Below are 24,623 nucleotides of genomic sequence, written 5' to 3' on the forward strand. Positions count from 1 at the left end.
AGGTTTGGGAACGGGTGGAAACTCAAAGGGACTGCAATGGGTATATCGTCAGCAAAGGTGATGGAAGGGCCCCTTAAAATAAACTCGGCCCAAAGTATCCCTGCCTCTCCACTCCGGAGGCACTAGGGCCGAAGCCTCACCCGGAATGGGGGGCGGAGGACCGATCGTGAGAGCCACCTCCTCCGCAATCCCCCGCCCTTCGGCGCCGACGCTCCGCTCTCCTTCCGTTTTCCCATTGGCTGAGGCGCTCGCCAATCCTGGTGAAGCGGCTTGGTGAGAGGCCTCTGGTTGGTGGAGCCAGCGCTGAGTCCCCCTCTTGCTCCGGCCGGGCCCCCAGCCGAGAGGGGGCGTGGCCGCGGCCGTGGCCGGGCCGGAGGCGGCGTCGCTGGCGCCGCTGCGTGCGGTGTGCTGCGGAGCGGGGGCGCCGGGCGGCCGCGGTGCGGCGGGACCATGGAGCTCGGAGCGCAGCCCCGGGGCCGGCGGCGGAATCGCGGACCGGTGAGTGCGGGTTGCGGCCGGCCGGACTCCTCGGTCCTGGCCCCTTCGCTGCTTGGCGCCGGGCCGAGCGGCTGCCCCGGGGGAGGGGCGGGCGCGGGCCGGGCCCCCGCAGCCCCGTGGCTAAGTGAAGTTGCTGCATCGCGCCGGGCGCTCTCGGGCGGGCAGCGGGGCCCACTGCGGGCCGCGGCGCCGCCCCGCGCCTTGCCCTGCAGCCCAGCCGCATCCTCCGCGCTGGCTCCCGCGCCGGCTGGGGCTTCCCGCCGTCGCAGCGCGGCCCGGCGGCCGCTCTTGCCAGCGCCGTCCCCCCCAGTCCTCGGCCCCGGCGCTGCCCGGTGCGCGCTCCCCGGGCTGCGGGGCAGGCGCCCGCCATCCCGGCCGCAGGTGGCGCCCAGGCCTCCACTCGCGCCCCACGCACAGTGCCCAGGGCTACCCCGTGTCCGGGACTTTAACATCCCTCGGTACCGCGCGCCCTGCCCGCATGTGGCCCAGTCCCCGCATGCCCATCGCCCTGGGTCGGGCCCGCTCCATGGCTTCGCCCTCCCCAAGCCTCTGCGCCGGGTGCCCCCTCCCCGGGGGTGCGGGCCCGCGGGGCTCCCGGCCTCCGCAGCCAGGCTCGGCTCCCCGAGCGCAGGGCAGGTGGTCGTACAGCGGGCGAGGGGCGCGCTGCAGGGCGAGGGGAGAGGGCTGCGCGCCCGGGAGCCGCTTCGCCGGCATGGATCATCCCCGGGAGACTTTTCCTGCGCGGCAGGCGGGGGCCGCTGCGCCTGGCCTCTCGCCCTCCGCGCCGGAGCTCCAGCGAGTGGAAAACCTTCCCCTCTCCGTCTGTGGTACTTACAGGCAATGGCGATTTCTTCTTGGTTTAGCCTCTCTGCAAGGGATAGTTTCGTGGCGGAGAGTAGAGTTCTTAATTATTAAGAAGCTAACCGATGGGCTTACGAATGAATGGGAGCATCTCATTTTCTTAGCTGCTGTTACGCGTATTAGGAATTCTTTCTCATGTGGGGATCAATTTTAAATTCGCACTTAGTACCAGTAATAATTTTGAAGTTTTTAAAACACCGAGAATTAAAAGGTTTTTTTTTTTTTTTTTTTTTTTTTTTTGCTTTGTGATTGTCCAAATCAAATGCATGCTGGGGCATGAAATTTTAAGATTCAGGGCCCACATTTTATGAGGGGAGGGGCTAAGTATTTGAAATATTTTTTCATTTTATAAAAATTAGGTTTGTCTTAACTTAAAATGTCTCCGTCTCTATCAAAACTAAGTTTAGAGTGTTTTAATTGACTTATTTTTCTGTTGCCTCTAGGGCACATTCTGCTGAACCTTGGTTGCTTCTTTTTTGTATATGCTTTACTCAACTTTCCTTTTCTTGCAGTGAAACAATGCAGTGATTCTTGAAAGCAAGTTCTTTTATCTACGTGAGAGGTTAAACAAAGGAAAGCGAGATTTGACCTTTCCCATAGGCAGTTTTTATTGTGTCTGGTCTCCTTTCTAATAGGGTCCCCATAGTGCTCATTTTTCTTCATTTTTGAAGATCTTAATTTGTATTCTCTAAAGTCGTGTCCTTTTGGATGTTTAAAACTCACTAGGTTTGGGAAGTTTGACTTTATATATTTACAATCTGACCTATATTCACTGTTGTCTTCTAGCAGGGAAAAGAAGCTTGTTCTGGAACTATCCACCTATAAAAATTATTCTTGCTACTTCCAGTTGTTGACATGGAGTTTCTTTATAGCATTGTTTTATCTCTTTCCTTAAAATTTATGACTTTATAGTCAATGTTGTGCTACAGTCTTTTTAAAAATTCTGAAAATAAAGGTGGAATGCACTTGGCTAAGTGGTCATGCCAACGCTGTAGACTTCTGTCTATTCTAGCGGGTCTTTGTAGGTCTTCTTTACACTTCCTGTAGTAACCTGCATGTGGAAGTCACCTTTTGGTTTTTGGAATGTTCCACTAAAACAGTTGCTTAATATAAGTATTAAAAGAATTGTCTGCTCTGGCTGGCCAGTACAAGTTGTCTTCTTTTAGAGTTCCCAGAACTTTCTTTGAAGAATAATCACAGGTTATATTTTCCACTTATATACTGTTGTCATTCCTTATATTTTCTTGGGACTGCCTCCACACTGCTGTACAGATGTAGATGCTCACCTTCTCAGTCCTTTTTTTCTTAGAAGCCGGTTTTCCTCTTTAAGGTCAAGTTTTCTCGGGACCTGCTCTAGGGTGCATGGAGCCAAACGCTGCTTGCAAGTGTATGCGTTCTTCAGGACTGGTTCTTTACACAGGATACATTTTATGCTGGCAATACAGGAATAGTATATGGCAGTCATACTTAAATAAGGCATATTATAAAATCAGTGGAGTATCACTATAGAGATACATGGAGTAACAAATCTCAGTTCTCTTTACCTCCTCTTATTGGTGCCCTGCCCTGTTTCTTTCTCCAGAGGTAGCCACCCCTAATCCGATGGGGTGGGGGCATCCAGAATTTTTTCAGTCGGCTTTTTTCTTTAGAAGCCGTTTCGTGGATGCTTGCTAAGTACCTGTACTATTTTGATACAGGCATAGCAGAAATAAGAGAGAAAAGCTCTCAAGATGTTGATAGTCTGCCGAGACACACAGTTTCAGCATGGTGCAATCAGTGCTGTGATGGCGTTAGTAAGCAGAGAAGGATGTGAAGCATCACATGAATGACCTAGTCAGTTCATTCGCTTGCTTTATTGCAGAGTTGATCCTATGTGCTGGGGATACTAAGATAAGCAAGGCAGATACCTCTTGCAAAGCCTGTTCAGCTGGGTTCTCTTGGACAGTTTTAACCATCGGTTACAGTGCAGCATATGGTACGTGCCCTGAAAGGGGTCAGCTAGAGGAGCTCACAGGATGACCGCAAACCCAAGCTTTGGGACGATTCAGAGAGATGAGAAAGGCTTCCCAGAGCAGTAAGAGAGAAGGAAATTGGTCCGAGTCAGGGCTGAGGAGAGGCTTGATAAAGGCTGTCAGAGAGAGGGTGCATTGGGGCAACTGGAAACGTATGTGGCTCGGCCAATTGCAGAAGGGCAGGGAAGTGGCAAGAAACAGAGACACAGGTGACTAGGGGCCGAGCCATGGGGGGCGGTCTTGTGATTCTTGTTGTAAGGAGTTTGGACTCCTCTATAAGCAAAAGGAAACAGTTGCAGAATTCTGAAGCAAAAGGGCATGATCCGATTGCCCTTTACAGAATGGATGGAGGGGAGCAAGCGTGGAAGGCAAGAAGGTCAAGGAGGTGGAATTGCTGGGACTTGGTTCTTGGCTGGGGCTTGTATGTGCGGTGGGGGAGTTGGGAGAGGGAGGAGTTCAGGGCGGTGCTGAATCCTAGCTGGCCAGTTGGGTGGGTAATGATGCCTTTCTTATGGAGCAACAGCCATTTGGAGGAAAAAAAGACAGGTGCATTTGGCCTTGTTAAGTTTCAGGTGGCTATGGGACACAGTGTTTTAGGGATCTGGGTGTTGGGGGTGTCTGGACTAGAGACAGACATCTAAGAGTCCTTAGCACCACAGTTCCTAAACTGTGTGCTGATGTGGTGCAGTGAACTCACAGGGAGATGGCAGGATATTGAATTGTAGAAGGAAGCTCAGGGGTGGATAACATTTGTCCAACCCTGTGGGAAATGCTAGCTCAAAGTCATCAACAGTTTCTACTGTCTGTTGCGCTACCTTCCTTTTGATGATAAGTTTGTAAGGCTGGGTGTTCAGTGGTTGCATTTCCTATGAAAATCAGTGTGGAACAGGAAATGAACGAGGTGATGTCCAGTCCAGCTCCAAGGTTTGAGAAATTGTACCTGTGGTTTATTTAGTAATGACAGAAAGAGACTGATTTTTTTCTCAGTTGAAGTGTGCTTTTAAAAAATGGGTAATAAGTTGTTAGGGCAAAAAATACTTAAAATATTTGAACTTATCCAGTGTTTCAATTACTCAGGCATTCCTTTTGGAATGAACAGAGTGCAATGAACAGAGAAAGTCTCTTCTAGAGAAAGTTCCAGAACTTTCTGGAATCTCTGCCTTTGCCTGTATTTGTTAATGGAGGCTGTTGGAGTGGATGAAGTTATTCAAGAAGTATGTACAGAGTGAGAAAAGGAGTGGTGGAGAATGTGATCTGAGGAGCTTTTGTGTTAGAAAGATACGCAGTAGAGAATAGGCTCCTACATTGAGACTGAAGAGGGCAGTTGTGTGGTGGGGGAGGGGTCCATGAAGAGTGTCTTAGAAGCCATGGTCCAAGGGAACATCACTAAAGAGGGATGCTAAACCAGGAAGTTACTAGTAATATAGGTGGTGTCAGTGGTGACATGGTGATGGGGACATGGGCGGGATGGCCAGGGGTTTAATAGTGGGAGCCAGGAAGTGGTGCCAGAGTGTGCGCTAGCCAGAGATCCAGATAGAGAGTTGTTCCAAAGTTTCCATTGGATTTAGCCCTAGGATCAAATTACTGGTTTTCACAGGAGGAGTTTCAGGGGAGCCTTACTTCTGTGGACTAAGGAGTGAATGGCACTCAGGCAGGGAAGCTAATCAGGGTGTGCAGTGCTTTCTAAAACTTGGTTATGAGGAGGAAAGAAGGGCATTCACTAGAGAGGGACATCTGGTACAGAGTGAATTTTTTTTTTTTCTAACAACGACTTTATTTTATTAACTTCTTTTTAAAAAAGGATGCTTTTTTTCTTCTTTAAGACATGCTTTTCTTGGGACTCATGGGTCCTTGTCAGGGTGGGGTGCTCTGGGCAAGGCCGTGCCTCTTGCCAGCTCCTGGCGTCCCCTGAAGGTCGTATTGTCTGTGACTGTGCTGTCCTGTTTTCCTTTCTGAGTGGACGCTTTCTGCTGTCAGTGTTCAAGGTCAGTTTTGTTTTGCGTAAGAGCCTATCCTCCCATCTTAGCAGATGTCCTTAGATTAGAATAATTTTTCCGTACTCAGATTTCGCCCTTAATCTTTGGAGCCACCCTGTTTTGTTTCTTTTCCCTGGATCTGTGTCTCTCCTCTTCTCTTTCAGGTTAGCTCTTTTCTTCTGTTGATTTTTTTTTTTTTAAACTTTAAACATCTCAAATATCCCAGGGTAATTTCTCCTCTTTCAGGTCTGGTAGGAGCTTCTGGACCTCAACTCTGAGCTCAGTATCTGGGATCATTTCTCAGAGACTTTTTGCTTACGGAGTTTTCCCTTGGGCCTGTTCTTAAGGTACCCTCTGACCTCTCGGAAGCAATGGCCTTGAAATTGATCTGAAGATGTCTTCTGCTGTATTGTATGTTCTTGCATTATTGCAGAGTTTTATTTATTTTGTTATTTTTCTTTTATATTTTGCTTTACGGTTCTTTGCAGCAGTCCACATATTTGAATGCCTACCACAGATCACTCTGGTTACCAGTGATAATAGCGTTGCTAGGACCAAGCTCCTGTCCTCCACACCTAGAGAGAGAAAGCAGAGGTAAATTGTCTTGCTTACTGTAAACTCATTGTGGGCAGGCACCAGACAGTACGGTGCCTTGTATATAGCTAGCACTTAGTAGATGTGTTCCAGCTCTGTTAAGTAACCTTTTAAGCAGGTGGTCATGTGCACACTGTTGTTTGGGTCACAACCTTTGTGGCTAGGGGTAACACCCAGTGCCTCCTTCGCTCCAACTGGCCATTTTCCCATAGACTTTGTGATCTCTGGTACTTGAGTACTTCCTTTTACTAGTGACTGAAAGCCGTATTGGATTTTTAAAGTTGTGCTCCGGTGCATGCTGAAGATTTTATTACCATTCTGCTGCGGTTCCATTTTAGCTCATCTGGCTCCTCTCATTGCGTGCTGTTATCCATTTCGTGCACACGAGCGGTTTAGAGAAATTATATTGCAACAGAAGAGTATGGATGTGATTGACTGAACTACGAATCCATGTGGCCATTTTTTTATCAGCTAAATGGAAGAAATGGTCTATTCTTTGCACATAGTAGATACTCAACAAATACTTTTTCATCATCTGAACGTGTCCAGTGTTTTGATTCAGGACCATAGAATATAATAAGCAGAACACAGTCACTACTGGGTAATTTTTAAAAACCTGGCCTGAGTCACTAGGCCCTGTAAATATCACACTTTTGTTTTCAGCCCCTCAAAACATGTACAGGACACCCCCAGTCCCTGTTTTGTAATTCAGTCCTGCGTTAAAATTGTCGGCTCAGTTCAGCTCTGAACTGACTTTGTAACGTTTTGCCGGGCCATATTCTGTGCTGTTCAGAATGAACACTTACGGAGGAGTTCGCGGATTTAATCGCTCCCTTTGGAACATGGAAGGACCAATGTCTACACACTTAGGGGGTAACGTATCTAGTCCAGGAGGGGGATGACATTAACCAGAAGAGTGGCAGGAGAGAGAGGAGAGAGGGAGCAGCTTCTGTTATATTTGTATCATTCTGACATTCTGGGAGAGTCTTTTCACAGCTTACAATGAGGAGGAACAGGCGGACGTGACTTCCATCCCTTCAAAAGTAAGATATTAATTTTGTGGGGAAAGATTGTAGTTTTTCAATATAAGATTCATCCCCATTTTTGATAGAAGTAGAAAAATACATTTTGTTTATAACCAAACCTAGAGAATTTAAAACATATCTCAGTTCTTGGTTTTCCATAGTATTTCTTTCCTGTTCTGTACATCTTTTAGAATTAATTATTTTGGTTTTTGATTTAAAAACCAGAAATGCACAGAAACCCCTAAATTCCCCAGTCACCTGTCTTCAGATTTTAATTACACACTGCAAACAACCTTGTTTCCAAAGGCTTTACTAAAATGTGAATTGTCCTTTGAGATATGCCAGGGGGCAAGGTTATTAAAACATTACCTTTTTTTTTTTGAAGGGGCATGGAGCCCAACACAGGGGCTTGGACTCACAACCCTGAGATCAGGACCTGCACTGAGATCAAGAGATCACTTAACTGACTGAGCCACCCAGGCTCCCCAAAACATTACTACTTTTTAAAAGCTGTTATTGTAATATTGAATGATTGCGAGGCTTATCAATGATAATGAAGTTCATACCTGAGTTATAGTTAAAAATTTCATAGCTCATACGCTGTTTGTCTTTTACATTACATAGACTAATTAAAAAGTTCTTCCATTTCTGACATGTCTAGTTTTTTCCATACTACTTCTCAAAAAAAAAAAGCAGAAACAACATAGCTTCATTGCGTCACTTGATAGAATTATATAGGGATTAGGTATTACAGAGGTTAGAACATTTTTTCTTTTACGCTACATTTATGGTTACTTAGTCGCCCTAGATAGGAGTTTAGAAATGTATTGTTCCATTTCCTAGGCTATTTGGTTTCTAATGATTGTCCAATTCCATTTGAGACAAAATATATTGCCCTGCATTTTAGTATTTACCGAGTCTTCTTTCTTTCTGGACCCTGATACAGTTTATTCAACTGTTTATAAGTGAAAGTTACAAATAAGGTTTTCTTTGAATGTTTATATTTATCCAAATATATGTTTATCCAACTTTATTTTTTGAGATTTTTGTTGTTGGAGATGCTTACGGTTTTACTGAACACAAACAGTGGAGGTTTGTCCCTTGTCCCTCATTACATAAAGATTTGAATCAGCTGATAGGAAATACCCGTGACAATGAAGCTGAATATAAGTAATGAGAATTAAAGGTGTGCGAAGATCATGACTGAAAACAATAAAACCTATTCTTTCAACAAGGTTCCAGCCTCCCAGGTCAGTGTTTTAGTCCTAGAGAGCTAAGTGCTTTACTCATGAAAGATTTCAGTGACTCAGCACAAAAAAGCTTTGGGGTCCTTCTGGGGTGGTCTTCCACAGGGCCCTTCTGGTAGTCAGGCTTTTTCCACTTGTGACTCAGCCTCCAATAGGAAGTGGGAACTTCCTCCTGCTCAATTCAGCGGGTGGGTAGGGAGAGAGCCAAGTCCTGTGGGAGGTTTTATTGGCCAGCACACACCACTTGTCATCCCACTGGCTGTACTCAAACGTAGGCTGGCTCTGAACCCCCGAGATACTGGTGACATAACCAGTTTGCAGACTGGAACTTGGCTGAGTGTCCTGATGGCCAAAAAGAAGGGAAAACATCCTTAGTTCTGTGCTGTAGTTTCATCACCCACAGAAAACATACCAGTTTCCTTTCCTTAATATGTTCTCTGAACTCACACTTAAGGTTTTGTATTGGTTACATTGAAAGCTGAAGTGAGTGACATACAGCACAGAGAACATGTTTTTATTTTTATTTTTTTGAAGTAGGCTCCCCGTGCAGCACAGAGCCCATTGCGGGCTTGAAATCACTATTCTGAGATCAAGACCTGAGCTGAGATCAAGAGTTGGACACTTGGGGCACCTCAGTGGCTCACTCTGGTAAGCCACTGCCTTGGGCTCAGGTCATGATCCCAAGGTTCTGGGATCGAGTCCCATGTCAGGGGGCACCCTGCTCAGCGGGGAGTCTGCTTCTCCCTCTCCCCCTGCTCATGCTGTTTCTCACTCACTCTCTCTTTCAAATAATGAATAAAACATTAAGAAAAAAAAAAGAGTTGGACACTTATCCAGTTGAGCCACGGACCCCTAGGACATGGTTTATGAGGCTGATTCTTCTCTGGTTTTAAATGAATTGAAACACAACTTATTTAAAACGTTTCTGCAGAGGGTCAAACTAACTTTTATGTACTTTCTAGTCGTAAGAATAAAGGCATTGCATATCTGTCAAAGTAGCCATTCAGGACTATATATTAGCTTCAAGTGGATTTTTTGGTAAAAGATTTATAGAAGCTGGTTTGGAGTTACCTTTTCTGATGAGGTTGGAATGCTGGTATTTTATTTTGTCAATTAAAGGTAGCCTTAGAGACCAAGAACAGAAATGATTGATTAATTCAAAGTCAATGTACTGCATGCAAAGATTATTCTAGGACCGGGGTTGGTAAACAGTAGCATTTGGGCCAAACCTGGTCTTTTGCCTGATTTTGTAAAGAAAATTTTATTGGAGCATGGGCTTGCCAACTCGTTTATATATTCTCTGGGGCTGCTTTCGTGCTGGAAGGTAGAGCTGAGTAGTTGCGACAGGGATGGTCTAAACTACAGAGTACAAAATATTCACTATCTCTTTAGAGCAAAACATCCCAAAACACCCCAACCGCTGTTCTAGAGGGTGAGGTTCTGCCCTTTCTTACTGAGATCACATTCTAGTGTGGAGGTGGGGGATAATAAGTAAATAACATGAATATATGTAATGATGAGGGCTGTAGAGAAAATAATAAAGCAAGAGGATAGAGTATCAGGGACTGCTATTTGTCGTAATGTGGTCAGGGAAGTGGTCAGGAAAGGCATCCCTCAGATGACAGTTGACAGAGGTGTGATGAAGGTGAAGGAGTATACCAGGCAGGCAATTATTTTGGCAGCGAGCCTTGTGGAAGGAGGAACAGTAAGTGCAAAGGCCCTTGAGGTGGTAGGAAGGTAGTATGAGTAAGTGGTGTGTGTGTATGTGTTGGCGGGGTGGGGGGTGTTCAAAGGTAATAAAGGGCCAGATCCTGTAGGGTCCATGAGACTATGGTGGCACTTTGGATTTTATTCTGAGTGAGTTGGAAAGCCATTGCAAGTTTTTGAGCAAGGAAACAATATCATTTGACTTAGATTTTAAAAGGATCACTAGGTATACAGTGTAGAGAATAGATTGTAGGGGACAAGAAAGAGTATGAAGGAGTGTCTGCCTGCTAGGTATTGGTATGCTGAGGATATCAAGATGAATCAAATGCTTCCTTTCCTTGAGGGGCGATAGTGTAACAGCTGAGAAAAACATGTAAAAAGATCACCGTGGTATACAGCTTTGGATGGGAAAGCCAAAAGTGCCCTGGGATTGCATGGGAGGGGTGCTTGGTCCAAGTGGGAGATGACACCCTGACCTGAGAAAATGGGAGGACACTGATGAAGACTAATTTGTATAGTTGCCCATTCTGTACCCTAGCTTGGAGAGTCTTGGAAAGACTGCACAGACAGACCGTCAGAAATTTGACCATCAAGCAGAGGTGGCAGTGGGTTTTGGATTGTAACGATTGCTGTCTGGAGCACTGTGGGAGAGTGATTCTAAGATTGCATTGGGCCTCAATGGGATACCATGCAGTGGGCACTGAAGGAGCAGGGCTGATCTTAGCCTTCTTTTCCAGAGAGCAAGACCAAGGTAATTTTGGTTCAGAAAAATGGAAGAGAAGTCATACACTATGGAGTGTATTGTGGCACATTGCTAACCTTTCCCATGAACCAAGCAGTGTGAATTAGTTGCAGAATATACCTCTGAGTAATTAAACAAGTTGATCTGCTGTCTGGTGTTATTGGATCTGACCCAGGGAAATCTTGGAGGATGTCTATAATGATGATTTTTGAGATAGGTGCTATGAACTCATTTTGGATAATAATTGGCTGAAAAAATTGCTGCCGTTTTTACTGGCGTTAAGAAAGTTATTCACCTTTCTTTTCTCTTTTGTAGTGTGTCTAGATCATCTGAAGAGAATTTTAGTGATTATAATATAGGTTTTAATAGAAATAGGGAGATGAAAGAGATTCATTCATAATCATAGAGGGAGTTACTAATTTTTTTTTTTAAGATTTTATTTTATTTATTTGACACAGAGAGAGATATCACAAGTAAGCGGAGAGGCAGACAGAGAGAGAGGAGGAAGCAGGCTCTCCGCTGAGCAGAGAGCCTGATGCGGGGCTTGATCCTAGGACCCTGGGATCATGACCTGAGCCGAAGGCAGAGGCTTTAACCCACTGAGCCACCCAGGCGCCCCACTAATTTTTTTTTTTTACACAACGCTTGTATCAGAGTGAACAAACTTTAGTAAGGGTGTAGAAGATTTGAACAGCACAATTAATAAATTTGCCTTGCATGGCTAGATGTTGCCCCTAACAACTGCAGAATACAAAATATATACTAGTGTTTGGACATTCACCCAGGCTGTCAGCTTGTGGGACAAAAGCAAGTCTCAGGATACTTCAAAGGATTCGAGTCAAACAGAACAGTATAAGTTAAACTAAAATCAATAGCAAAAAGCAAACTGGTTTCTAAATAACCCATGAATCATAGAAGATATGTTAATTACCATGGGAATTTTAAAAGATTGACAAAATATTTTGATCAGAATTAACATAAAAATACTGCATACCAAAATTGGTCGGGGGCAGCTAAAGTTGTATTTAGAGGGAAGTTTATAGCTGTAGATATATATTAGGAAAGAAGAAAGACTGAAAAAAATTTAGTGATCTGTGCAGCCATCTCAAGAAGTTACGAAAAGAACAGCAGACTAAACCCAGAGGAAGTACAGTTGACCCTTAACATGGGGGTTAGCGGTGCCAATCCCTGGGCAGTCAAAAATTCACATATAACTTTTGGGTATGGATTTTAGGTCAGGGTCAGAAAACCTTTCCTTACACAAATGATTTCTTTAAGAACTTGGATAGTTTTCATTTTTTACATTTAGATTTCTGCTGTACTTGGAGTTTATTCTGATAAGTGATATTAAGAATGGGTTCAGTTGTCCCAACATTTCTGAAATCTATCTTTGCTCAAGTCATTTGAGGTGCCACTATTGTTATATATTAGATTTCTAAATAGTAGGTTGGGTCTATTTTTGGGATTTTGGTTGCATTTTTGGGGTGTGTCTGCCTATTCAGCTGCTACTACCACAGTTTTAATCATGGAGCTTTGTTCTAATATTTGGTGGAGCTAGTTCTCCTTCAATAGCTCCTCCTAGTCAGTGTTAATTGAGTGTCAACTTGTGTAGCTCCATAAAGAAACTTCTGAGTAATTTTTGTTGGAATTGCATTCTATTTATAAATTAATTTAGGGAGAACTGACAACCTGATAAAGTTGTGGTGTCTTGACCAAGAATAGTGAATTCTGGAGTCTCATTTTGTGTGCCTTTTAGGAATGTGTGAATCTATAGATTTCTTCATGTAAGTCTTGAACACTTCTTGTTAAGTTTATGTTCCTTTTTTGTTGCTGTTTTAAATGGGGTTTTCTCTTCCATTGTACATTCTAACCAGTTATTATTTGTGTATATGAAAGCTATTATTATTTGTGTATATGAAGGTTTTGTTTTTTATATCCTGCTGCCTTGCTGAATTCTCTTTCTTGAGTTATTTTCATCATTAATTTTTTTGGTTTTCCAGGTTTACTATCCTGTCATCAGCCAGTAAAGAATTTTATTTCTCCTTTTCCATTGTTTGCGTCTTTGTTTCCTCTTATCTGACTGTATTGGTGAATGCCTCCAGAACAGTATTAAATCATAGAAGAGGTAGTGGGCATCCTTGCTTGGTTCTTGGCCTTTGTGGGCATGCCTCTGGTTTTAGCCCAGTAGGATGTTGGTGTTCCTACTCATTCATTCCCTCTCCATTTCTCTCTTTCTCTCTCGGTAAAGTCATGTTAAGGATTATTCCTCCATTCCTGTTCATCCAAGAGAAGTTTTTTTTCAAAATTAGGAATGGATGTTGAATTTTGCCAGGGGCTTCTTCAGCCTTTTTGGAGGTAATTGTGTATTTTATTTCCTTCTCCTCCTCCCCCCGCTCCATCTCCCCCATCCCCTCCCCCCTTGGTAATTAGGTATTTTCATCTCCCCCTACCAAAATTCTGTACCAACTGATTACTCCCCATTGTTTTCTTCCCCCAGCTCCTGGCAGCCACCGTTCTCCTTTCTGTCTATGATTTTGACTACTGTGGGTACTTTAAAAAAAAAAAAAAACTTTATTTTTTTATTTGCGAGGGAGAAAGAGAGAGCTCTCAGGCACACAAGTGGGGGGAGGGGCAGAGGCAGAGGGAGAAGCAGGCTCACCTCTGAGCAAGGAGTCTGATGCTGGGCTCCGCTGGATCCCAGGACCCTGGGATCATGACCTCAGTGGAAGGCACAGGCTTAACCAACTGAGCCACCCAGGTGCTTCTAGATCTTTTACTTTTAGTCCTTATTTTTCTCCCCTTGACCTGTTTTATGTATTAAGTGGTGCCTGTCTCTTATTTATAGAGAGTTTCTATTTCTTTCTTCTTGGATTGGTTATAGTTTCTGTTACTAGGTTTACAGATGTTAATAAGATTTTTTTCATTGTGAAATAATAGCTTTTAGGATTTATCCATTCGAATACTTTTTGTCTTGAATTTTATTTTATCTGGTATGATTGCAACCTAATTGTCTTCCATTTGTCTGATAAGTTCTTGTGTGTCCCTTTATTTTTAACCTTTTTTGAATCATTGCATTTTATTTTTTTAAAAAGATTTTATTTATTTATTTGACAGAGACACAGCGAGAGGGAACACAAGCAGGGGGAGTGGGAGAAGGAGAAGGAGAAGGAGAAGGAGGCTTCCTGCTGAGCAGGGAGCCTGATGAGGGGCTTGATCCCAGAACCCTGGGATCCTCACCAGAGCTGAAGACAGAGGCTTAACTGAGTGAGCCACCCAGGTGCTGAATGACTATATGCTTTCTACAGTAGTTGTGGATGGATATTTGAGATTTTGATCCCTAGTTTTGATCATTAAGAATAATTGTTCTGTATACACTTTTGATGTAATGGTTAAAGGAATGGGATCTGGAGTCCCATGACTTAACTTCAGATCCTAATTTCAAAACATATTAACTGTGTGATCTTGAACAAGTTATTTAGCTATATTTGCCTCGTTTCTTCATCTGTATAATGGGTGATTATACTCACACTATTGGTTAATCTGTTTATTATGTTAAAGAATACAAAGTCACTGACACAGGGCCTAGCCCATAGTAAGAACTCAGTATCTGTGTTTATTTTCCAGTTACTTTTTTTTTTTTTTTGCCTTGAATTGTATTATCATTGTTGCCATTTCTATATAGGCCATTATTATTTCTGTAGTGCATTTTTGTCTGCTCCCTTTCTTTAACCAATTCTGTGTTCATCTTTTAAAATTTTGCGGGAGTATTTAGATGTGGAATTCTTTCAGAAGTTTTATGAATCATTGCATTTTAAATATGTCTTCTCATATGTACAGCATAGAGTTGGCCTTTGGTCTCTAAGCGAGTTTGAAGAATTTTCAAGTAGACAAGTTCATTCACATTTACTGTTATAACTGATATATTTGTTTTTACATCAGTTATTTATGATATAATTACTTACTGTTTCACTCATTATTAGGTGTATTTTCCTTGAGTTTAATAAAAAAAACTTCATATCTAGGAAGGACTAAATTTGTTCTAGTGGTTACTTCTCAATTATATATATTTGTAGTACCTTTAATCCCCTTCCCAGTTTTTAACCTATTCTTCTACTACCTTCTATATCACCTTTAAATGGCATCTTTTGATTTTCACCTGTAACCTATATAATAGTGACTTTATTCTGTTTTTTTTCTTTCTCTTTTATCTTCCCATTATTTCAGTCACAGTTTTCTACTTTGTCATAACATAGGTTTATATACCATTCATCTGCCCATGACCCCAGTTTTGTTTTTAGTTTTAGTTCTATAATTGAATACATAAACTGTTCACTTCTTCATCAGTCCTTTTGTGTAAACTTCTTCAGTCATTCTGTTACCCATGGGAGAGTCTGCATTGTGTGAATGGATGTCTCATTTCTTAGATTCCCTGTGTGAGATTTACGTTATGATCCACACAGTCGTGCTTGAATAAAGACAGCCAGAAGGAAAGTAGCAAGCACAAAGCAGTTTATTAAGGACAGTATACTCTCAAAATGAGAGAGTGGACAGGCCCAGAAGTGGCAACTGCACTGGGGTGAGTGGTGTCTCTTCATGTTTGCATAGGTTGTGGGTCATAGTGAGGTTGGTCTCTGACCGAAATTGATTCTAATCATCCACGGGACTCCTCCTACTGGTTAGGAGGGGGAGTTTTTGGCTCTACAAGGTTCTTGTCATAACTGTCATGGCCATCTTCCCCCATGGGGAGTTGAAACCACAATGTAACTATGCTATAATGAAGCTCTGGGTTACCCTGGGGCAGAAGTTGGAGAGAAGAGTGCATGTTCTGCACCTGCAGCTCTTGGTCTCTCAGCCCTGGGTGTTGGCAGCCATAAGGCAAGGGTATTGAAAGCCTCAAAATCAGATGTTGTGCCTTCAAGCTTCTACCTGTCACCTGTTTATGACCATCTTTGCCTCCAGCCCTGTCTAACTGCCTTGTTTAGATGGTTCAAGCCATAATGCATCCATTGACTGTAACAGATTAACTTCTTTCCTGTGCATCTAGAAGGGTATTAGTTGTGTATCTTTGGAAGAACTGAAAAAACAGTCTCTCAGATTGTTCTGGGGTGTACTGTGATTCAGATGATGAGCCTGAGTTGAGAAGGGTGATCAGGATGGGTGCACATACAAGTATTTTGTGAGTTCTTGCTTGTTCAAGTAGTTTTCAAGGCCTTGATACTTAAATGACAGTTTGGCTGGGTATAAAAACCTTGTTTTTGCTCATTTCCCTTACGTTTCTTGAAAATGATTTGCTACTTTTATGTAAGTCTGACATTCTGATATTGTAAGTTATCTTTTTTGTATCTTAAAGTCTGGCAGTTTATTAGGGTACATTTTATTTTATTTATTTATTTATTTTAGATTTTAATTTGACAGAGAGAGGCACAGCAAGAGAGGGAACACAAGCAGAGGGAGTGGGAGTGGGAGATGGAGAAGCAGACTTCCTGCAGAGCAGGGAGCCCGATGTGGGGCTCCATCCCAGGACCCTGAGATCATGACCTGAGCCAAAGGCAGATGCTTAACGACTGAGCCACCCAGGAGCCCCTATTTATAGAGTACATTTTAGAGTTACTTGTTCTTTTCAGTTTTCACTAATTGGCTCTTTTAATGTGTAGCTTCAAGTCTTTTTTAATTTCCAGAAAAGTATCTCTGATTATTGTTTTAAATACTCTCTTTCAGTATGTTAAATATCTTTTCCCAGAGTCTGGAGTATAAGTATCTTAGAATATATGTATCTTCAGTTACATGATGTTTGACTTTCTTTGCCTATTTTCTGTTTCATTCACTTCCTTTCTGCATACTCATTTCTTTATCTTTTTCTTTTGGTGGTTTTCTCATTTTTTATCAATGCCTTTCATTAAATTTTCATTTGTATTTATTCTCCTTTGGGCACCTTTTAATTCAGTCTTTTTTAATAAGATTTTTAAAAATCTCTTTTCTAAATGAGTTCATTTTGCTTTTGTTTCACTTCTTTTTCACACCATTTCTGATCTCAGTTTCTGTATTAGATTCGTATGTGCCTGTTGGAGGCTGTTCAGTTCCCTTTTGAGTGTTGTGTTACAGATTTCTTTGGTTTCCTGGCTGCTTTCGGGGTGGAGGGAGAAGTTTTATTAGTGAAATGCTTTGATTTACATTTTGTTTTCTTATAGCAGTTTTGTGTGGGTATGGGCTTTATTTTCTTTGAACCCCTGTTTATTTTATGAGTAGGTTTTTTGGTTGGAGAGCTTCTTTCCAGTTGTTTCTTCCCCAGCATTCCTTTTCAGTGATGTTGGTTTTGATGGGTGGATGATTTGTCTTCTTTTGCTTTTGTTTCTGCAGTTCCTTAATTTTTCTCTTATTTCTTTGTTTCCATTTTCTGTCATGTCTCCCAAGAAGTGCCACTCTCTCTAAATAATGACCCTCCCTCACAAACAGTGCTTCTTCAAGGCTGAAACTTCTGGTTTCATGCACTTTCATGCCCCTTTCCTATACCCAGTTCTGTGAACTTATTAAGCAGTGTAGTATTAACATGTATAAGTATAGCCAAACATGATTAATGAAACCGAGTAGAAAGCTCTGAAGCAGGCCTACACAGGTAGATGTTTGATTATGTTAAGTGTAAGGATGTAAAGGATGGTCTTTTTGATAATTGGTGTGTGATTGTTAAGATGGGTATCCATAAATTACATTTGACCCCTACCTTATATCACACACAAAAATCAATTCCAGATAGACTGTAGGTCTGAAGGTGAAAGGTGAAAAATAATATAGAAAAGTCTCTTGGCCTAAGAGTAAGAGAACCTTTCTTTAACAGAACACAGACTAATTAAATGACTAGATGCTAAGTTGAACTCAGTTAATATTAAGAACTTCTGTTTATTAAAACATACAACTGAGATTATAAAAATAATCTACAGGCTAGGAAAGAATGTTTGAATCACATGTGAACCGACATGTATCCTACCTAGAAAATTTAAAGAACTGGCAGAAATCAGTAAGACAGCCAGATAATCTAATAGTTAAATGGGTAAGAGACTTGAACTTGCAGTTTTGAAGAAGATGCACAAATAGCCAATGAAGATATGAAAAGAAGTTTAAACTCAGTAATCAGGAAGTGCAGATTAAATAGTAATGAGATATCAGCGCAGTCTTCAGATCAGCTAAAATTGAAAAGACTGGCAGTGCACAGTGTGGAGAATGTGGAGCAGCTGGAAGGCATACCCTAACCGATGGGGGTGTAAGTTGGTACAGACATGTTGCAGAACTGGTGGGGCTTGTATTGAAGTTGAAGATACCTTATGAACTAGAATTGGTCTTCTGCATATACACTCAATAGCTGTGCAGGCACGACGGTGCCAGGATATGTGTATGGTGGTGTGCATGGTAGCATTATTTGTAATAGCCCCATGTAGATAGAACCCAAATGTTCATCAACCATGGAGTGATTGTGTAAGTTGCGTTGTATTCGTACATTATTCAGTGGTGGAAATGAAGAAATGGAAGCTGCGTGCAACAGTAGTAATAATCTCACAAACTTAATGTTGAGTGGAAGATGCTAGACATAGCAAAATCCAAGCCGTATAGTTTTGCTTAAATAAAATTTTCAAGGGGTGTCAGGAACAAGGAAAGTGATTATTTTGTTGGGACAAGAAGGGATTCATAATTGACAAGGGAGCATGAAGGGCACTTCCAAGGGTGCTGACCTTGCCCTATTTCATGACCCTGTTGGTGGCTCCCTGGATTGGTCCAGTTTGCAATAATCCTTCAAGTTGGAATTTCTTTTAATCACTGGATTTATTTTATATATCACTTTTATACCAGTGTTTGGATGTAGTGTTCCTTTTCAGCTAGTGTCTGGTTTTTATCCAATTCGCTTTTAAGTGTTAATCTTTTCAGTGAAAATCAACGTGGTTTTTGAGCCAGCTCTCCCCCGCCTTCCCGTCTGATTTTTCTAGTGGAAGTCCTGCCTTTCTGGAAAGCCTCTGACAGCTGCAGACCTCATTAGTCCTCGTTTCTTTTATGCTTTATACCACCAGTTCTCTAAGTGTAGTACGGGGACTCCTGGGGGTCTCCAGGACCTTTTAAGGGGCCATTGAGGTCATACTTATTTTCATAATTACACTAAAACATTATCTGCCCTTTTTACTATCATTATTTCAGAGCATACAATGGGTTTTTCAGAGGCTACGTGACAGAGCCACAGTTACCTCAAAAGACTGTTAAAACACTTCTCTTTCCTACTAAGTATCTGTGTAAGACTGAATTGTCTTCATACACTGCAGTCAAAACAACATATCACAGTGGAATGAATTCAGAAAGCAGATAGGAAAATCCAGCTTCCTTCTTTTAAGCCAGACATTGAAGGAACTTGTAAGAATATAATGGTGCTGATAGTTTTTTGTCTTGAGAAAAAGAGTTAGTTTTTTTGAAGATACATTTGTTAACACATAATGAATTTATTTTGTCGTTTTCAGTGATATAATAAATATTGAAAATGTTTCTGTCTTAATTTCTAGTATTTGGTGAATATTGATAAGCAGTGCTTTGGAATTTTACCCAGTTTATAGTTTGGAATAGTTGTATATCATATGTTTATGTAACTTCTGTTCTTGAGGTCTTGAAAACAAATATAAGGTGGAGGGCCCCAAATGTGTACAAAAGAATCATCTTGGGGATCTTAATTTCATCATTGATTGTTGCTCTTATGTAGAAAAATTGATTTGTTTTTTTAAAAGATAACCTTTTGTTTTGAAACAGTTGTAGACTTGGAAGTCGTAGAAGTAGCACAGAAAGGTCCTGTGGACTTCACCCAGATTTACCCCCATGGTGACATTCTGTGTAAGTGCAGAATGTCTCCAGAAAATTGATATGGTACTATCTGTAGACCTTTTTCTGATTCCACCACTTTTTACATGCACTCATTTGTGTGTTTTGTATGATCACCTGTGTAGATTCGTGGAACCACCACATCAAGGCACATGACTGTTTCATCACTATGAAGGAGCTCATTATGCTTCTCTCTCTCTCTCTCTCTTTTTTTTTTTTTTTTAGAGAGTGAAAGGATGTGCGTGCATACAAGCCAGGCAGGGGGGAGTGCATGGCAGAGGAGAGAGAGAAAGAGAATATATCCCAAGCAGGCTCCAGGCCCAATGTGGAGCCAGATGCAGGGCTGGATCTCATGACCCTGAGATCATGACCTGAGCTGAAATCAAGAGTCAACCACTTGACTGAGCCACCCAGGCATCCCCCACACCTCATGCCTCTTCTTTTGGTCATTGTGGTTGATTTTGGTATATTGATTTGTATCATGTGACCTTGCTGAGCTTGTGTTTTCGTTCTAGTTTTACTGTGGATTCCTTAGGATTTTCTGGGTATAGGATTATTATATGTTCTAGTGATGAAATTGTTTAGCCAGTTTACTTCCTTTCCAATGTGGATGGTTTTTCTTCCTCTCTTTTTTGCTTTATGGCCTCGGGTGGAATAGAAGTGCTAAGAGTGGGCATTATTGCCTTGTTCCTGATTTTAGGGGAAAAGCATTCAATCCTTTACCATTAAGTGTGATGTTAGTTGTAGTTTTTTTGTAGATCACCTTTGTCAGGTTGAGGAAGTTTGTTGGGAGTTTTTAATCGCAAATGAGTGTTGGATTTTGTGAAACATTTTTTTCTGCATCTATTGAGATGGTCATGTAGTTTTTTCCTTTATTAATATTCTGTATTGCCCTAATTGATTTTTGGAGGTTAAATCAACTTTGCATTCCCATGATAAGTCGCATTTGCTCATGGTATATAGTCCTTTTTATATGTTCCTAGATTTGTTGTGTTTGTTGAGGATTTTTGCATCTGTATTCATGAGTGATACTGATCTGTAGGTTTTTTGTAATGTTTTTATCTTGGTCAGTGTGAAGGTTTGTCAGTTTTTTTGATCTGCTTCCCTCTAGGTAGGATTTAACCTCAAAGTTGTTTAAAAAATAACAATTATCTGATGTCTATGATTGTGTTTGGATGGTGGAATTTTAGGATGATGATTGTCTGGGACTGTCATTTGAATGTGAAATGGATATTTAATCCCTCTAAAAACATCGAGAGAGAAACTAGATTAAAATAAAAAAGTAAATAAAATACCCAAGCTAGAGAAAGGGGAAGGATACTGATGATTCATTATCAGTGAATTAACTATAATCATTTTTTTGGCTTATCTTTTATTGAGCAATTTTGGATGCTAGACAAGTGACACTCAAATATTTTAATGTTCCATAGATTATGTAGGTGAGTATCTAGGTCTCGACAAATGTTGAATTGAAGTGCCAAGGGTCGGAAATAAGGTTGAAAATAATATTTCTCCTGTACTGAGGAGACATTTGTATTTTGGGTTGTTTTGCACAACAAAATCTCACATACATTGTCTCCTTGTCCATTTTACCATTATTGTTTTTGGCTCTGTGAATTCCTGAAAAAAAAAAAAAAAGAAAGAAAAAGAAAAACAGCACTATCTTGCAACTCACCCCCACTGATTTACAGACCTGATACATACCCTTGCAATGACCCTCTTCTGCTGGGAGGTGACATTCCTCATTGGTGAGTGTGAACGCTGATTATGCATGCACGGTCATCAGAAATGAATGAACTGGCAATGCAAAGGCATGAATGAATCCAGAAAAAAATGAAACCAACTCATGGTGAAAAGCAGATGATTTCTAGATTGACTGCATTTCTGAAACCTTAGTTGCTGAAAACTGGCGATGTCTGCATTTCCAGTAATTACTTACTGTGTATTTTTGGCTTTCCGGTATATAAGATTTCATTTAAAAAACAAAATAGTCTCTTAAACTTTTCCTTTTAGAAGACTATTGGGACAGTTTCATTAATATGAATGTGTCTACCAGCGGGCTTTCTCAGAGGTGCTGTAGCATAACATGGGTTAAAAATATGTTCATTTTCCATTTCTGTCAGTAACGTTGGAAAGACTCTCAGTGAATGGCATTTATACTCTCCATGGGCTTTATATAAAACTGGCCGAGCATTAGATTTCATGTTCTTTTGTAGGTCTAATTAGCATTCAAATATTATTTCTTAACTGTCAGATTTCATATAGTTTAGTGCTTCTTGACATTTCCCCCCCTAATTTTCTAATGTCAGCCTCAAATTATTTCTAGTAATTTTGTAATTTCTTTTCTTACAGATGGCGTTTGTTTTTGCAGGCATTGTTAATGAAATGAGGAACCCTTATCTGGGAGGAATGGAATGTGATTTCTCTTCCTAAATTGAGTAGAATTTGATTTATCCTAGTCTTCTCACCAAAGTGCTAAAACAAATGATAAGATTTAGCAAATTACATTTAAATTTAAGTTCCTAGAATTTCTGAAGTGGTACAGATATGAACAATTAACTAGTTACAGCAAATTTGTGAAAAGTTGAATGACTGGAAGCCTAGGGTGGCTTGAGTTGACCAAAGCATTTTGATCTGTTTCCTTTCCCTCTCCCCCAGATGCAGAAATGATAAATACTACATCTTCAGATTTTATTTTAAAGCTTGCTTTCTGGTTGTAGGATACTGAAGTCAATTTAGCATAATTCTATAACTTTTTTGAGTCACTTATATTTTCTTGCTGCTGTTTATAAGTTGCCTCATTAGCTTCAGTTTTCTTAATTTGCAATTTTTCCTTTCTAGTGAGATTTCCTGTATGCATTTGTTCAATAGCTTTATTATCCAGAGTTTTCTTTTCGCCGATAATTGTTCCTTTAGGGAGGAAAGTAAGGGGCAAGCTTGATAAATTTATCTTGTGGTAGAAGAAAGCAGTAGGAGATGGGTTAGCTCTAAATGTCAGAGGACAAGCATTAGTGATGAGTCTTGTCTGGTTTCAGACCGGTTAGGGTGGAGAAATCACTTGGAACCCTTCCACTCTCATTCCCTTTGTAGCTGCTTGGCACTCTCATGGAAAGTTACTGTTAGCCTAAAAGAATGAAAACAGCGTTATTTTACCACCTAGATGGGTTTATTCGGGAGTAGCAGAGAATTGCCATTTGGGACCTGCAACCCGTGGCAGGCAAGTCCCACAAATGAAGGAGAGAAATGTTAGTTTATGGAGGAGGAAGTTGGGAGGGGTTGTTTGGAACCAAAGTTCCTTGGAGAGAAGCAAGAGTTCAGGGTGATGATGATTTCTCTTTGGCTGAGTTGCAGGCTGGCTGATTCCTTGTAGGAGATGCAATGTCCGTCTTTTCAGTTGGGGCCTGTAATTGGCAGTTCTTCCTGTAATTGATGTTGGGTGGACCGGGCTCTTCTTGCTGGCCTCCCTACTCTGTTTTAGTGAGGTTTCCTGTTACTCGTTTTCACATTACAGAACCACTGCTTTTGTGGGTAAGGGGCCCCAAGTTATGTTGTCAGTGGGCGAGAATCAGAACTTTCTGGCTTTTTGTTTTTTATTACCTCTTCCCAGAGGGTCTTTGACAATCATTTGCTACAGACCAGCCTTTTGTATTAGAAGAACAGATGGGGCTGTTAGGGATATTGAGGAGGAAGGAATATGTATTGGTGCTTTGGGATAAGGTGTTAGCAGGTGTGGACGGAAATATGTTTGCTTTGGGGACTTAGAATCAGAAGTAAAGGCATTGTCTCTGAGTATTTGGTAGGTTTGTGGCCGATAGACATGGAATTCTGTAGTATTTCAGATTCCCCTTTACAAGTTCTTCAATTAAATTTGTGTTTCACCTGTAGCAGATGTGTAGGGTGTAAGGGATGCTTTTTGCTCTTAACTCATTTCTAGCTCACTTAATGCTGCTAGACTTTTTTTTTTTTTTTTTTTTTTAAACTGACTCGCAACAAAGGAACACTATCTTTTTGGAACAGTGGGAGGTACATAAATGCAATCACATGTGGACGGCTCCTGATTAGACCTCCTTCTTTGCATGTTTCAGGCTCAGGGCCGGATGATTGATTGCCTCTGAGACTGGATGGGACAGAATGGCAGCTCAATCAAGAGCAGGGGCTCTGGGGCCAGACTGATTGGGGTTCAGGTCTTGGCTTTGCTGTCAGCAGTGTGGATTGGGGGGGCATTTGTCGACTACAGTGAGCCGTGCTCTAAGACAGTACCTACTACATAGAGTTATAAGGAGTAAAGGAGAGCATATAAATAATCAATAAAGGGTTGAGAGTAATGTGTCAAAACTAGAAAATGCCCAGTAGCCAGCAGACAAAGGACAACAGCAAGAGTAAGAAAATTCTTGAGAAAGTTTCAGATCTTTGTGTTTCAGATACTTTTGAAGAGAGGGACAAAACAGCCTAGGTGTCCTTTTTGCTATTAGAAGTAATAGGATAGAATTCTGAGGGCATAATTCATCAATAAGAAAGAGGATGACAGGCACCTCTGTGGATGTTCAAAACAGGACAGAAAGAAATTAATGCTGAGTTAGTCATTTGGGGTCTTGGGGCCAAGAGAGTGACAAACTCTGTGTTGTGGTTTGGGCAGAGTTAGCATGGGTAATTTGTGTTAGTTTTCATAAGACTGCCTTCCTGTGTGATGATTTATGGTGTCAAGAGTCTTAGTGATATGGTTGAATTTGATGTTTCCAGCTCAGAAGGTAACTTATTATTCAGATGATTCTGGTTTGCATGGGGGCAAGTTCCAGAGGGTGGGGGGGGGGAGCAAGCAAGGATGAGAAGTACAATTATTTTCCTTAAATGAGTGAGACACAGAAAGGTTCACATAGTCACACAGTAAGTCAGTGCATCAGGCTGGTAGAGAATAGGTGCTTGTAGTGCAGGGCTCTTTCTTCTAGAGCTTGTGTTGTTGTTCTCTCTGCGCCCAACATGGGAGTGCTGAAGGATGGAGAATAGTCACGGAGTAGACGAGGTTGAAGCGGGACCCCAGCTATCCTTAAACCCAAGTGGGAATTCCTTTCTGCCCGGCAGTATTTTCGTAGAAAATTCCTTACTCTATTTAAAATGTT

At 41.5% G+C, this 24,623-nt stretch overlaps 1 protein-coding gene across 2 annotated transcripts in view; it reads left to right on the forward strand.

Annotated features, from left to right (window-relative positions):
- The first annotated feature begins 348 nt into the window (after positions 1–348).
- Positions 349–24,623, forward strand: part of WASF3 (WASP family member 3) — a 130,878-nt gene continuing 106,603 nt past the window's right edge. For both annotated transcript variants that reach the window (XM_047722971.1, XM_047722973.1), the window contains exon 1: positions 349–498. The gene's annotated coding sequence lies outside the window, so the exon portion shown is untranslated. The remainder of the gene's footprint in view (positions 499–24,623) is intronic.

This window comes from Lutra lutra, chromosome 3 (assembly GCF_902655055.1).
Source record: "Lutra lutra chromosome 3, mLutLut1.2, whole genome shotgun sequence".
Lineage (NCBI taxonomy): Eukaryota > Metazoa > Chordata > Mammalia > Carnivora > Mustelidae > Lutra > Lutra lutra.